Genomic DNA, 13,843 nt, shown 5'->3' with positions numbered 1-13,843 from the left:
TATAATTTGGAATGTTCATTTTATTTCTTTTTTAATGCAAATCCACCATCCAGGAATAATTCTAAACCTTTACTAAAATTCATAAGTGGAAGCTAGACTAGAGGAAATTTTAATAAAGGTTGAAACTGGACAGGATAATGATTCACATAATTTCATCACTATAATGCATTAATACAGTATGTTTCAGGTTGGTAGGTGGTAGTTCTATTATTCTGAGTAAAAAAGTTCATATCAGCATGTGTCCAATTGTCAATGGGTACAGAGATACAACAGTTTGAAACTGGTACATACAGCTCTCTCTGTAGATTAGGTGATCAGCATGTAGCTTTCTGAGTTAGATGTGACCAAGAAGCAGTTATAACCTGATGCACATTTTTACATATGCTGATATGATGTTTGTTTATGATATATTCATTTGACGCTTGTAAAGAATACTGTCAGCAGTTTCCTTACTGCAGAGCACAGGATTCAAGAGTGTTTACAACAAACTGCATGAGACTGATATTGTTCCCAGCAGTCATATTCTGAACATGGATGAAGTAGAACACATTCTTCAGTCAGTAGAACTTAGTACTACTACAAGCACATGGAGAATTTCAGCATGTATCAGTGTTCCACATATAAAAGTATGGTGAACATTACACAAGTAAGATTTGTATCAATTTCACTACAGTGGGTGCAACACCTTTTCTCAGGAGATGAAGGCAGTCGATTGGAATTTTGTCGGTCGGTAAATGCTAATTGCTGATTAATTCCCTTAATACTGTTCACTGGTGAAGCTACTTTCACCTGGTATTAATAACACCCGTAACAAGCATTGGTGGTCTGATTAAAATCCACATGCCACTGCAGAAACAAATTTCCAACATCGCCTCTCTGTAAACATGTGGTACGGTATGATTGACAATCACTTGATTTGGCCTGTTGTGTTACCAAATCATCTTACAGGGCCCCATTTATCTGCAATTTTTGCAAAATGAACTTCCACTACTATTGGAAGATGTTCCCTTGGCTAAAAGGGAACATCCTCCAATAGTAGTGGATTGGGATGTCCTTTCAGCACGACGAAGCTCCTGCACATTATACGTCACCTGACAATATTAGATATTGTCAGGCGACAATATCTAAATCGAACTTTACCTGAATGATGGATTGGCCACAGTGGTTCTGTTCATTGGCTCCTCTGATTTTGGTTTGTGGGGGATGGATGAAAAGCAAAGTATACAAAAATGGTAAACACAAGAAACGAATTGATCACTTGGATTATGGATAATTCTGTCTGTACTATTACACAAGAGTTGCAAAGTGCATTGAAGTTGGCAGTAGAATTTTCGAACATTTATTATGAACTGTAAATTCATGTTTATATGAACGTTTTACTCAGAATAATTGATACTACCACCTACCAAAATATTTACTATTCCTCCTGAAGCACCCTGGATATGCCCAAGAAGGAAGTTTTCTGTGAATAGCCTAGTTGAGAAGATATTTCATGCACAAACAGAAGTTTGTTCATGTTTGAGTAAAATAAGGATCAATATGATTTCCTGTGAGTACTGGATGGGTCAAAATTTGTTAACATTGGATTCGAAGACCTCCAGATTGTATGCTCTTTAGGAAATACACAAGAAGGAGACTATTCCAAAGGACAACAGTAGAAAGAATGAACAAAGAGGAGGAAAACTTTGTGCATTTGGGGTTAAACAAGGCAACTAGTTGCTGCATATCTTAACAGATTTAGAGGAGAGAAAAATTACTGTTGCTAATTCAGACATGAAAATATTTGTAGAAAATGCAAGCAGCAGAAACTGAATATTTAAGATATATTATTAATCAATGTAATTAATCTCTTCTATACTGCATTAAGATTTTTAGGAAGCTCTTGATGAATGGCACTATCTGAAATGTGAGAACAGCATTCTGTGGTTACTTTTCCTTACAAGCGAAAAACCTAGCTACAATTAATATGCTATATGGTGAACAATCTCTCATATGTTGTTGGATTAATAAGTATACTGAATATATCTTTTTTTTATGGCTGTAGACGTTTTGAAGTTATTACTTTAACACATTCGCAACAGGCATGACATAAATCATGTTCAGTACTCACCCATGGGGGGGGGGGATGCTACAAATTGTTGTGTGCTTTCTAGATAAACCAAAGTCAGAGAATTTTGATGCAAACTACAGGTTAGCTTGAACTACATACTGCATAGTAAGACTTCAGATACTAATTATATAACATATAAACATAATAATCACTATGGAAAATCCGCCTTAAGATAACCATTTGTATTTTTAAATTTCTAAAAGTGTAGGTCATGAAGACATTTTAGAAACATTAGTTTTATACAAAAATTCTACCAGAAAACTTGAAATTGTTATGTCATACATATTGCTGAATGTATAAAAATGTACTTGTCTGTCAAAAGCAGAAGGGACACATGTTATATAGTCAAGCGAGCAACCACCAAATGCATAACACATGCGAAACAATCCAGCATGAATGCTAGTAACTACAGTATAAAAAAATATAATTCTTTAATAATAGTTAAATGTCCATATAAACAAAATCATTTACTAGATTCTGACAACTCTAGCTTGAAACAGAGTCCATCTGCAGAATAAAAATATGTCTTTGGTATTTTTTCACCCCAAAGGGACCAAGTTTCAGTTCAATGTATTTGTGTGATATTTTAGTTATCATAGTTGCTTTTAAAAGTTTGAGGTTATTAGTTTGTCAGAGTGATTTTTTTTTCTTCTTCCAGTATAAAAAATTGAACAAACTTTCAGGAAAATAGTCTCCTCTGCAAAACTTCCAATTTTTCATTATCTTGAAAGTGATTTTTATGTTTCCTTTTAAAACAGTACTTCCCTCCCTCCATATACACTATGTTGCAAAACATTATATGGCAATCTGAGTTTATGTTTCACAGACCCTTTAATTTTCACTAACCTCAATACACTATTGACTTACTTTTTACTGATTGCAGCATCTGCTACAATCAATAAATGCTGAGACATGATTAGAAATAAGGATACTTTGGCCATTTCCTCTGTTACTTTGGTCACCAATCAGGAAATATCATATAGTAAGTTAATTATCCAATCATGACGAGCTGTGAACCATACCACATAAATCAAGCATGTTGGGATGATATTGTATTATAGCAGCTAGCCATGGAAATACAAAATTTCAATGCAATCCCTGCTGACTGCAGGTGTAAAATTTTGGTGCATTCAGTCAATAAGAATGCTCATGTAAATTGTGAATAAAATAGCATATCAATAATATGCTATTTTATCTTTATTATTTCTTAATAGTTTTTCAATATAACACAAAAGAGAGCAATCTTTTCCCCCCCCCCAAATCATATCTAGTTTAAGAAATGTATAAACATCTAGGATTTTATGTTAAAGATACCAAGCAATTTTAAAAGCTAGGTTTTTAATCCTTTTTCCTAAGTAAGCAAACAGACAAGTAAGTCAAGTTTGCAGCTGCACATAGTGCAACACTAGGCAACTCGTTGCAAAGGTGAAGTAAGCGCTGATCACTTTCCTTAGAATTTTCCCCAATGCAAAGCACATTTCCTTGTGGAAATGTATGATGCTATGCATTAAGGTAATAGTTACTACCCATACCGGTTTCGACCTTTATTGAGGTCTCGTCAGTGGGAGCCAGACCTAAAAAATGCCAAGTGTGAAGTAATACAGAGCTTATAAATATTTTACCTAAACAAGCTGCCATAAGGTGCTTTGACCTCATTAAATAAAAATCTCAGGATGAGAGAGTAATATGTAGAAAGTTTTTTACCTTGGGTATATATTATGTTAAAGATACCAAGCAATTTTAAAAGCTAGGATTTTTTAATCCTTTTTCCCAAGTAAGCAAACAGACAAGTAAGTCAAGTTTGCAGCTGCACGTAGTGCAACAAATTCTAAGGAAAGTGATCAGAGCTTACTACTCCACCTTTGCAACGAGTTGCACTACGTGCAGCTGCAAACTTGACTTACTTGTCTGTTTGCTTACTTGGGAAAAAGGATTAAAAAACCTAGCTTTTAAAATTGCTTGGTATCTTTAACATAATATATACTCAAGGTAAAAAACTTTCTACATATTACTCTCATCCTGAGATTTTTATTTAATGAGGTCAAAGCACCTTATGGCAACTTGTTTAGGTAAAATATTTATAAGTTCTGTATTACTTCATACTTGGCATTTTTTTAGGTCTGGCTCCCACTGATGAGACCTCAATAAAGGTCGAAACCGGTATAGGTAGTAACTATTACCTTAATGCATAGCATCACACATTTCCTTGCATTCTAAGGAAAGTGATCAGAGCTTACTCCACCTTTGCAATGAGTTGCACTACGTGCAGCTGCAAACTTGACTTACTTGTCTGTTTGCTCACTTGGGAAAAAGGATTAAAAAAACCTAGCTTTTAAAATTGCTTGGTATCTTTAACATAATATATACCCAAGATAAAAAACTTTCTACATCTAGGATTTTATATATATATATATATATACAGGGTGTTCGGGATAAATTTGACATATTTATAATTAATTATATTTTTCCGTAAGTTACATGTATTAACACACACTTCCCTTCATTTAAAAGTTTGGACCCTTCTTCATTCATATACAAGATGTCAGAAAGGATGGATAGCTGGAACCCACCTGAATCATGGAAGAGAATAACTTGTATCATGATGATTCGTGCCCGCCATCAAAATAAGGATATTACGACTGCTGCCCAATGCTCCCTGAATACAGTAAAAACAATCAGGCATGAACTAGAGACTTGCAATGGTGACTACGAGGATGTAGCAAGAAGAAAGATCCCTAGCAGACGATCTGATTGCGTTCGTACAGCAGAATTCCTCGCAAATCTGCAGGAACAGGTGTTGAAGAACCCTGGCATTGGAATTTGGGCTTTGTTCGTGGAGTTGCTAACTGTAGTCAAGCCCTGGATAACAAGGGTAGCCAATGGTAGGCCGTATGTATGGCAGCAGGATTCGGCCCCTTGCCACACCTCTGGGAAAAGTCAAAAATGGTTGTCTGAAAATTTCTACGACTTCACCAGTCCAAATGTTTGGCCTCCAAACTCCCCAGACCTTAACCCCATGGATTATTTTGTATGGGGCGCAGTTGAAAAAGACACCAATCGCACTTCCAGTAATACAAAAGCCCAGTTAATGGATAAAATTAAAACAGTTTTTGCGGCCCTTCCCAGGGAGACTGTAGCATCAGCTTGTTCGAGGTTCCGAAGCAGAATTGAAGCTGTGATCGATGCTAATGGTGGTTATTTTGAGTAAATCTTGTTGATAGTATTGTAATTAACTCTGCCTGTAATGTTTTTTTGTCAATTCATTAAATTTAATAGATACAAAGAAGATTTTCTTTTTCCTTACGAAACTGTCAAATTTATCCCGAACACCCTGTATATATATATATATATATGTCTTGACTTTAATCAAGAAAAATAAGTTTTTTTTAACTTACAAAAGACATTTATAATAAAACTTGTATTTAAAAAAAAAAAAAAAAAAAAAAAAAACTCCAATCACTCTTACCCATTTTAAATGAAAAGATCCAAAAAACTGAAGAGATCTTCCAAAAAAAAAATTATGTATTCAATGGAATAGATTTAGCCATAACAGTAAAATGAATAACATAGAAAATTTTAGTCCAGACATTTGAAGTCAGGTTACTTAGCTGTGACAAGCCACTGAGTCTAACACATTACACTTTTTAATAACTTCTGTAAATAATAAATTATTTTCATGACTGTATTTTTATTTTTTTGCCAATGTGATGAATAAATGATTACTTCAATCAAGGAAACTTTCATGCTGTTAATAACTTAAGAAAATAGTCCCTACCTCCAAAGAAAATACAAATTACCTCATCAATAGAACTTATCATAGAACATATATTAGAATGATTTGGAATATGTTTCAGACTTGTCTTCCTCAAACTTTCATCAGGTACTGAATACATACCTCATGTATTCAACAAATAACATAGGATGATCTCCTTTTGCATAATTAACTCCAATCTGCTGAATTCAATTAAAGAAAGTTACTTTCTAGAGAATCTTTCAATATTTAAGCTTCAACATTGAATGACTAACTCATCTTCCAAATACTGTATTTCAGCAAGTCCTATTATTAAAAGTTCATCCCTAGAAAATATATATTAAATTTTATTCTATTCTCTTCTTTGAATACTCTTTCTCAACACTTTTAATTCTCAACTATCACCACACATACCAAAGATATACTGATAACAACACAACATTGATTGTTGTGTAAACAATAGTTTACACAACAAGCAGTCTGAAAGCATCCACAGGCATCACATAACATATAAAAGATTTACAAAAACATATCTGCAATTTTTAATGAAGAGGGGTGATTCAATAAAACACCAAGGTACATTGAAATAATTTTATAATTTCCTTGTTTATCAGAATATTTTCTGCTGTTGCTTGCCAGTTATACACTCCTAAGCACAAACCACCCTGATACAGCAATGTTTCTTTATATCCTAATATTTCATATGAAAACTTTGCAGTGGAAATGAATAAAAAAAGAAATTAACATAGCAGAATTTTAGAATATCTTAACACCGGACTGCTTTAAACGATTTTAGTAATAATACAAAACTTAAGAAACCAAACCTTGAAATATATATAAATGAATCAGCTATTTTTAAAGAAATGAAGTAGAATTTAGTTTATAATAGTCTGGAACAAAATCTGTACTAAGTGAGTACTAATGTAGCAATCAGAGAATCATGCTTGGTCAACTGAGGAAAATGTAGTCATAGAAAGCCCACCCCCCATCCCTCCCACATGGTAACAAAGTAAATTATATTTTTGTTTAATCCTTTATCCAAGTGTAAGCAAACAAAGTATATAATTTCAGAATTATATACATAAATCATTAATTGATTATAAATCATTTACATTAATACAAAAAGTAATGTAAAGTACAGATATTTTGTGATGAGTATCTCATCACATCAAAGTGAAAACACAATTACAACAAACTACATGAAGCAAGAAAGAACTGAATAAAAGTTACAAAGTGTTTTTGTTCTGCACTCTTCAGTCAGTCACATGGTACCATCAGGAACCTGTGAGAACAAAGGGTCATTAACATAGCTGAAAGGCAAAGCAGAGTGAAGCTCGTTACAAAATGTAAAAGTGTATGGCAAAGACCAGGTTAAACAAGAATTACAAAATTTAAATATACCACTAACATTAAATTATGATTTGTTGTTTTAAGGATACTTGCGACATAAGACTGAATGATATAATCACGTAATCACAAGAAAGATATTTATTTAACCAAATATTTCGGTCTGGAAATAGCAGACCATCGTCGGTGGTATTACAAGAACAGTTTAAAAAAATATACAAGCTAGAATACTAACAATAGATCGTTGAAATTAGAACATGCCGCGTGATGTTATATCACTAAGTATGAAACGAAATATTTTGAAGTAGAAACATGATTGAATTTGCTATAATATATCTACAGAAAGAACTTTCTACTATCCAGCAACACATGAAACTCAATGGCTTTTCTGAAAAAAGTATTCAACGTCTTCTTACATCTTATAATCCTCCACAAAACAACAAAGATTCAATACGTCGAGTACCTATTCCTTATATCTCCGGTATTTCAGAACCTATCGCAAGAATTTTGAAGAAATATGATTTAACAGCTACGTATTCTCCTATTAACAAATTGTCTTCTCATTTTCCTTCTCCTAAAGACAAACGCTCAACTTTATCTCTTCCTGGAGTTTATCAAATTCCTTGCAACTGTGATCTCTCTTACTTTGGACAGACTGGACGTTCTCTTGAAAAAAGAATCCAAGAACATCAATCATCCATTCTTCACAATAAACCTGAAAAGTCTGGTTTGGCTCAACACGGGATTGAAACTGACCACAGCATCCTTTGGTCCAAAACTCGCCTCTTACATAGATCCCGTTATAGGTTCGAACGTTTGTTCAAGGAAAGCGTGGAGGCCTTGCTCCATCATCCCAACCTGAATCGTAATGACTGCATATCTATATCAAAAATCTGGGAAAGCCTAATCAAGATTACTCATTAATTTTTTTTTTTTTTTTTTTTTTTTTTTTTTTTTTTTTTTTTTTTTATAGCAAATTCAATCATGTTTCTACTTCAAAATATTTCGTTTCATACTTAGTGATATAACATCACGCGGCATGTTCTAATTTCAACGATCTATTGTTAGTATTCTTGCTTGTATATTTTTTTAAACTGTTCTTGTAATACCACCGACGATGGTCTGCTATTTCCAGACCGAAATATTTGGTTAAATAAATATCTTTCTTGTGATTACGTGATTATATCATTCAATTAAATTATGATATTTGCATCTAGAAATGCATAGAGACATATACAAGCAATGAATTAATCAGATACTATGAATACATATATATAAGGGAGGATAATATATATATACAGGGTGTTCGGGATAAATTTGACATATTTATAATTAATTATATTTTTCCGTAAGTTACATGTATTAACACACACTTCTCTTCATTTAAAAGTTTGGACCCTTCTTCATTCATATACAAGATGTCAGAAAGGATGGATAGCTGGAACCCACCTGAATCATGGAAGAGAATAACTTGTATCATGATGATTCGTGCCCGCCATCAAAATAAGGATATTACGACTGCTGCCCAATGCTCCCTGAATACAGTAAAAACAATCAGGCATGAACTAGAGACTTGCAATGGTGACTACGAGGATGTAGCAAGAAGAAAGATCCCTAGCAGACGATCTGATTGCGTTCGTACAGCAGAATTCCTCGCAAATCTGCAGGAACAGGTGTTGAAGAACCCTGGCATTGGAATTCGGGCTTTGTTCGTGGAGTTGCTAACTGTAGTCAAGCCCTGGATAACAAGGGTAGCCAATGGTAGGCCGTATGTATGGCAGCAGGATTCGGCCCCTTGCCACACCTCTGGGAAAAGTCAAAAATGGTTGTCTGAAAATTTTTACGACTTCACTAGTCCAAATGTTTGGCCTCCAAACTCCCCAGACCTTAACCCCATGGATTATTTTGTATGGGGCGCAGTTGAAAAAGACACCAATCGCACTTCCAGTAATACAAAAGCCCAGTTAATGGATAAAATTAAAACAGTTTTTGCGGCCCTTCCCAGGGAGACTGTAGCATCAGCTTGTTCGAGGTTCCGAAGCAGAATTGAAGCTGTGATCGATGCTAATGGTGGTTATTTTGAGTAAATCTTGTTGATAGTATTGTAATTAACTCTGCCTGTAATGTTTTTTTGTCAATTCATTAAATTTAATAGATACAAAGAAGATTTTCTTTTTCCTTACGAAACTGTCAAATTTATCCCGAACACCCTGTATATATATATATATTATGAGACCGCCATGGAGTCAACGACTCATTATGGGAGGTCCTCCACACAGACAGTTCATCGTACCATGACTTGAATGCATTTCCTGTCTCTATATTTCCAGGCAATGCATTCCAACTACACACAACTTGCCATGCAAAAAACCTACTTCTGAACCCTTAGCTGACACCATCCTTATTCAGTTTCCAGGGATGGTCTCTTGTTGTCCCTGTCTCCACCCATTCTATGAAAAATATGATCTACATTAACCCCTCACCAACTTATGTGTCTCGATCATGTCCCCCTCTCATCCTTCTATCCACCAGACTGCAGTTTGCATTCTGCCTTCATATTCTACATTCCAGAGTGACACCACCATAGTCAACTGTCTCTGAACCGTTTCCAACATCTCTTCATCCTTTTTAAAACTCAGTGACAAATCTGTGCATAGCAATCTATATACAGTCTGATCAAAGTTTTATACAACAGAATCGTAACATCCTTACTTTTGCATGCAAGTGTTTGCCACATCTCTGCACTATAATGCACTATGGTGCATTATAGTGCAGAGAATTTTAGCAAAATGTATTAAATCCTGTATTTTGTAGATCATTGTATATTGTTTCTTGCTAAACTGGAATTATTGGATTCTTTAAGTGAAATGTATTCCTGATGTTCTTCAAGACCAATTTGTGCAGAATGACTAGTCTATCCATAATAACATCAGCTGCAAGAGCAGAGGGTTCTGTAAACTTTATAAGAAAGAGGAGGATATTTATCTTTAGGAGAAATAAGGAAGTTAAGTTTGCAAACTGGCCAGGGGAATACTGGTAATTTCTTCTTGAGGTGGATTAAGATGATGGTCATAATTATTATTTTATCAATAGTGTTTGTATTATAACCATTAGAGATAAAGGTAATTCTGATAATAAATGATTCTTTGTTTAGAAGAGAATGTTTAGAACATATTTTATGAGCTCTGTCAACTAAAGATTTGATTACACCTTATTTCTGACAAACACGATGTGAGAACTGTTTATTATTTGAAGCAGAACAGTTTCCCACAGGAAATTGTTCTCTTCAAACATCCTGCATAGTCATATATATAACTTGGTTACAACATGTCATTAGGACCTATACAGATAGTGCCTCTCTCTGTCATTTACATGTAGCTTGTGCATGTGTGCATGCACGGGCACGCACGCACACACACACACACACGCTGATGAATATGTCACTTGTATTTATTTAATTTGAATTTCATACTGATTCTAAGTCTCTTGATATTTGGCAAAAAATTTTATGAAATAAAATTCTCACGTCTTTCACTGTTAATTAGTGTTTAATTTTAAGGTGTATACCAAATCTGATGCATCTGTGACTTACTTATTGATTGCGTGTCCTGTTTCACCTATGCAAACAGGACACACATAATACAAATAAGAAAAGGGGAACCTAAATAACAAAATCCTTAATTATCAAAAATTGGGCATATTTATTCATGCACTTGAAACATGACAAAAACTGAAAGGAAAGACACGCCTTCCTTACATTGTGCCAAAATCTGGTATGAATGAATATTCATAGAAGCTTATAAGATGCTAATCTATCACCTCAACAAACGATGGCCTATGAGTCCATGGATAATGATGGTTTATCTGTAATCTACACAGCATTTGGTGACAGAGATAATAAAAGAACAGGACTGTAAGACTCCAACAATTCCCAAAAAGCAAGCACAAAATAATCAGATATTGAATATTGAAGCCTGAAGAACAAAACTATAGGTCAATACTAAATCTGTATTCCTCAGACAAAAAATGGACTCAAAAATAACAACACTAGAGAATTAAGACTTAGTTAATACTCTGAAGTCGTACTGATGCAGATCCATGTATATCCAAGTTGTATTTATTTATTTTCTTATTTTATTTTTCATTTACTTTTTCCTCTTTTCCTCACCAGTGATCAGGCTGGTCAATGGTTGATCAAAGTAGTAATGTTATAGCATGCTATCGTGAATCATTATGTAGCTTGTGTGCATGTATATATATGTATTTCCAATGATCATCTTGATGTAAAGGTTTAAAATGTCAAGTGGCTGTTTTAAAGTAATTACTCTGACACGGTAGTTGTCTATATAATATTTATGTAACGAAAAAACGAATATATGTAATGTTAGTTTCAACTTCAATATTGTTTGCTTCACATAGAATCTGTAAAAAGCCATGCCTAATTTTTTCAAAAAAAATCCAAATTTCAGCTTCTTCAAGCACCATTTATCTGTTTTCCTACTTATGCATTTTTTTATTCTTTGTCTCAAAGGAAGCATTTGTACATATTTACTATATGTCAGCATCCAATGTGAAATATCTTTTTTTGTTGTTGTTCTTTAGCTAAAAATCTTTGCGTCTTTTGTTGAAATTTATTTGCAGTATCTATCACTTTCCTAATGCGAACAACAATTCTGATCTTTCCAATTTTCTTTTTCCCAATTGAATTTTGTAAATAGTGAAGTCATTGTCCTTTGAGATTTTAATATTCTTAACTACAACCAGCTTGGTTTTCTAGCTGCACTGATCCAGAAGATAGAGATGCTATTGCATCTACTATCCCCAGTGACCTTATACAAACTGTTGATATGTCTATAATAATAACAGATAACACTAACCACCCTCTAAAACTCTCTTTTTCTATTCCCCACTAGTGACCCTTTAAGTATACTGCTGATGTTTGTTCATCTTCTGGGTAATTCAGTCTACAATCTACTGTTAAGTTCTTGTTCCATGGAGCAACAGTCAAATAGCCACTTGCAGCCATGCTGTCTGGAATAACTTTTACTTTTCTTTCTACCCACCTAACATTTGGGGTAAAGTGCCTAAATCCACTTCGTTTACACTCAAGGTAAGCTATTAATATGGGCATCTCTAGGGAGTCAGACTTGTCAAGGAAAGGTCATCGCACAATGACCATATACCTATATCTTTCTTTAAAAGCATTCCCTGAGATGAACTAAACATCCACTGGCAGTCCATTCTACAAACTGATCACCCACCATGAAAAGAACCTGATACATGATTCCTAACTACATCCTTACTTAGTTTCCAGGAATTGCCCTGAGTTCTCCTCCCACCTACCATTAGCTATAAAAATCTTCTCTGTGTCTATACTAAAAGTTCACCTTACCAATATGTTTTTATCACAATTCCTCTCTTTTATCTATTACTCAAACTGTGGAAACCATATTCTCTTAGTCTGTCCTTATATGTACAATTCCATAGAAAAGTTATCACCTGCTAGGTTTTTTTTTCATCTGTCTCCTCATCTCATTTGCATGCAGGTAACCATATCTTAGTGCAGTGGTCAAGATGCAATCTTATGAAAAATCTTCCTAGTTTAACGTTTAGCAATAAATTCTTCGTTCCTACAAGTTAGTGTTCTCTTCAACATTGATTTTACACTTTAACTCTGCATACCATCACTAATGATCACTTTTAGCCAATTACTATTAATATAATACTCTGCTTGAAATGTCCTTGGTCCAAAATGCATAAGCATGTACACATAGCGACATTGAACTGACATTTATCATCATTTACCCATAGAACTAGTTTTTTCTAGATCAGCTTACAAAGATTCTATATCCTTATCAGCCTTCCTAACTTGTATCATCAACTTCAATATCATTAATATACAAGTTAACTAACAATGATTCAAGTACAGAACCCTGTGATACTTCACTAGTCATCCTACTATTCTTTGCAACACATTCCACTTCACACCACAAGCCTGCTTTGCATACCCATCCCTTCCAGTTCATATCATATTCTCCAGTGTGGAATTTTATCAAATGCCTTTGCAAAATCTAGAAGAATAAAGTGTATTGTAGTATATCCATTCACTACTCCATTGTCTAAAAGTCAGCAAATTGCTAAACGACCACCCACCTTTAACAAAGCAAGTCATGCTGCCTTCTGGAGAAAGATTAATATGCTTTCTACCCATTTCTGGATATGGATCCTAATTAGTCTCTCCTGTAATGAGTATTCTGGAGATACTGATTGATCTGATTGTTTCTCCTATATATAATGAAATTATCTTGCTTTCCTTCATTCATGAGAATCAATACCCTGATCTTGTGACATCATTTATCAATTCTTGCCTTGGTAATTGACTTCCTACCATTCCAAATGTATCATTTAATGCTTGTTTGATATTTCACCAGATCAGAAAAATATTGTCCAAACTGGATACAAAAAAGTCACCTGTCTCTATGGCATTTCTCCAATTGTTTTAAAACTTTATGTTCAAAGTTCTTTGTGCTATGATGCATGTTTATTTTCTCCTTTCTACTGGTATCTATCCTGCAACTTGGAATTTGGTATATATTCAACCCATTCCTAGGAAGGCTAACAAATTTTTGGTATCA

The 13,843-nt window shown here is 34.2% G+C and overlaps 1 protein-coding gene across 1 annotated transcript in view; it reads right to left on the bottom strand.

Moving 5' to 3' along the window:
* bai (Transmembrane emp24 domain-containing protein bai) overlaps window positions 1–13,843 on the bottom strand; it is a 113,240-nt gene that overhangs the window by 17,090 nt on the left and 82,307 nt on the right. The gene's annotated exons all lie outside the window — the stretch shown is intronic.

This window comes from Typopeltis vanoorti, chromosome 17 (assembly GCF_054136105.1).
Source record: "Typopeltis vanoorti isolate ZY-2024b chromosome 17, IOZ_Tvanoo_1.0, whole genome shotgun sequence".
Lineage (NCBI taxonomy): Eukaryota > Metazoa > Arthropoda > Arachnida > Uropygi > Thelyphonidae > Typopeltis > Typopeltis vanoorti.
The sequence above is the reverse complement of the archived record's forward strand: the minus strand, read 5'-3'. Positions and strand labels throughout refer to the sequence as shown.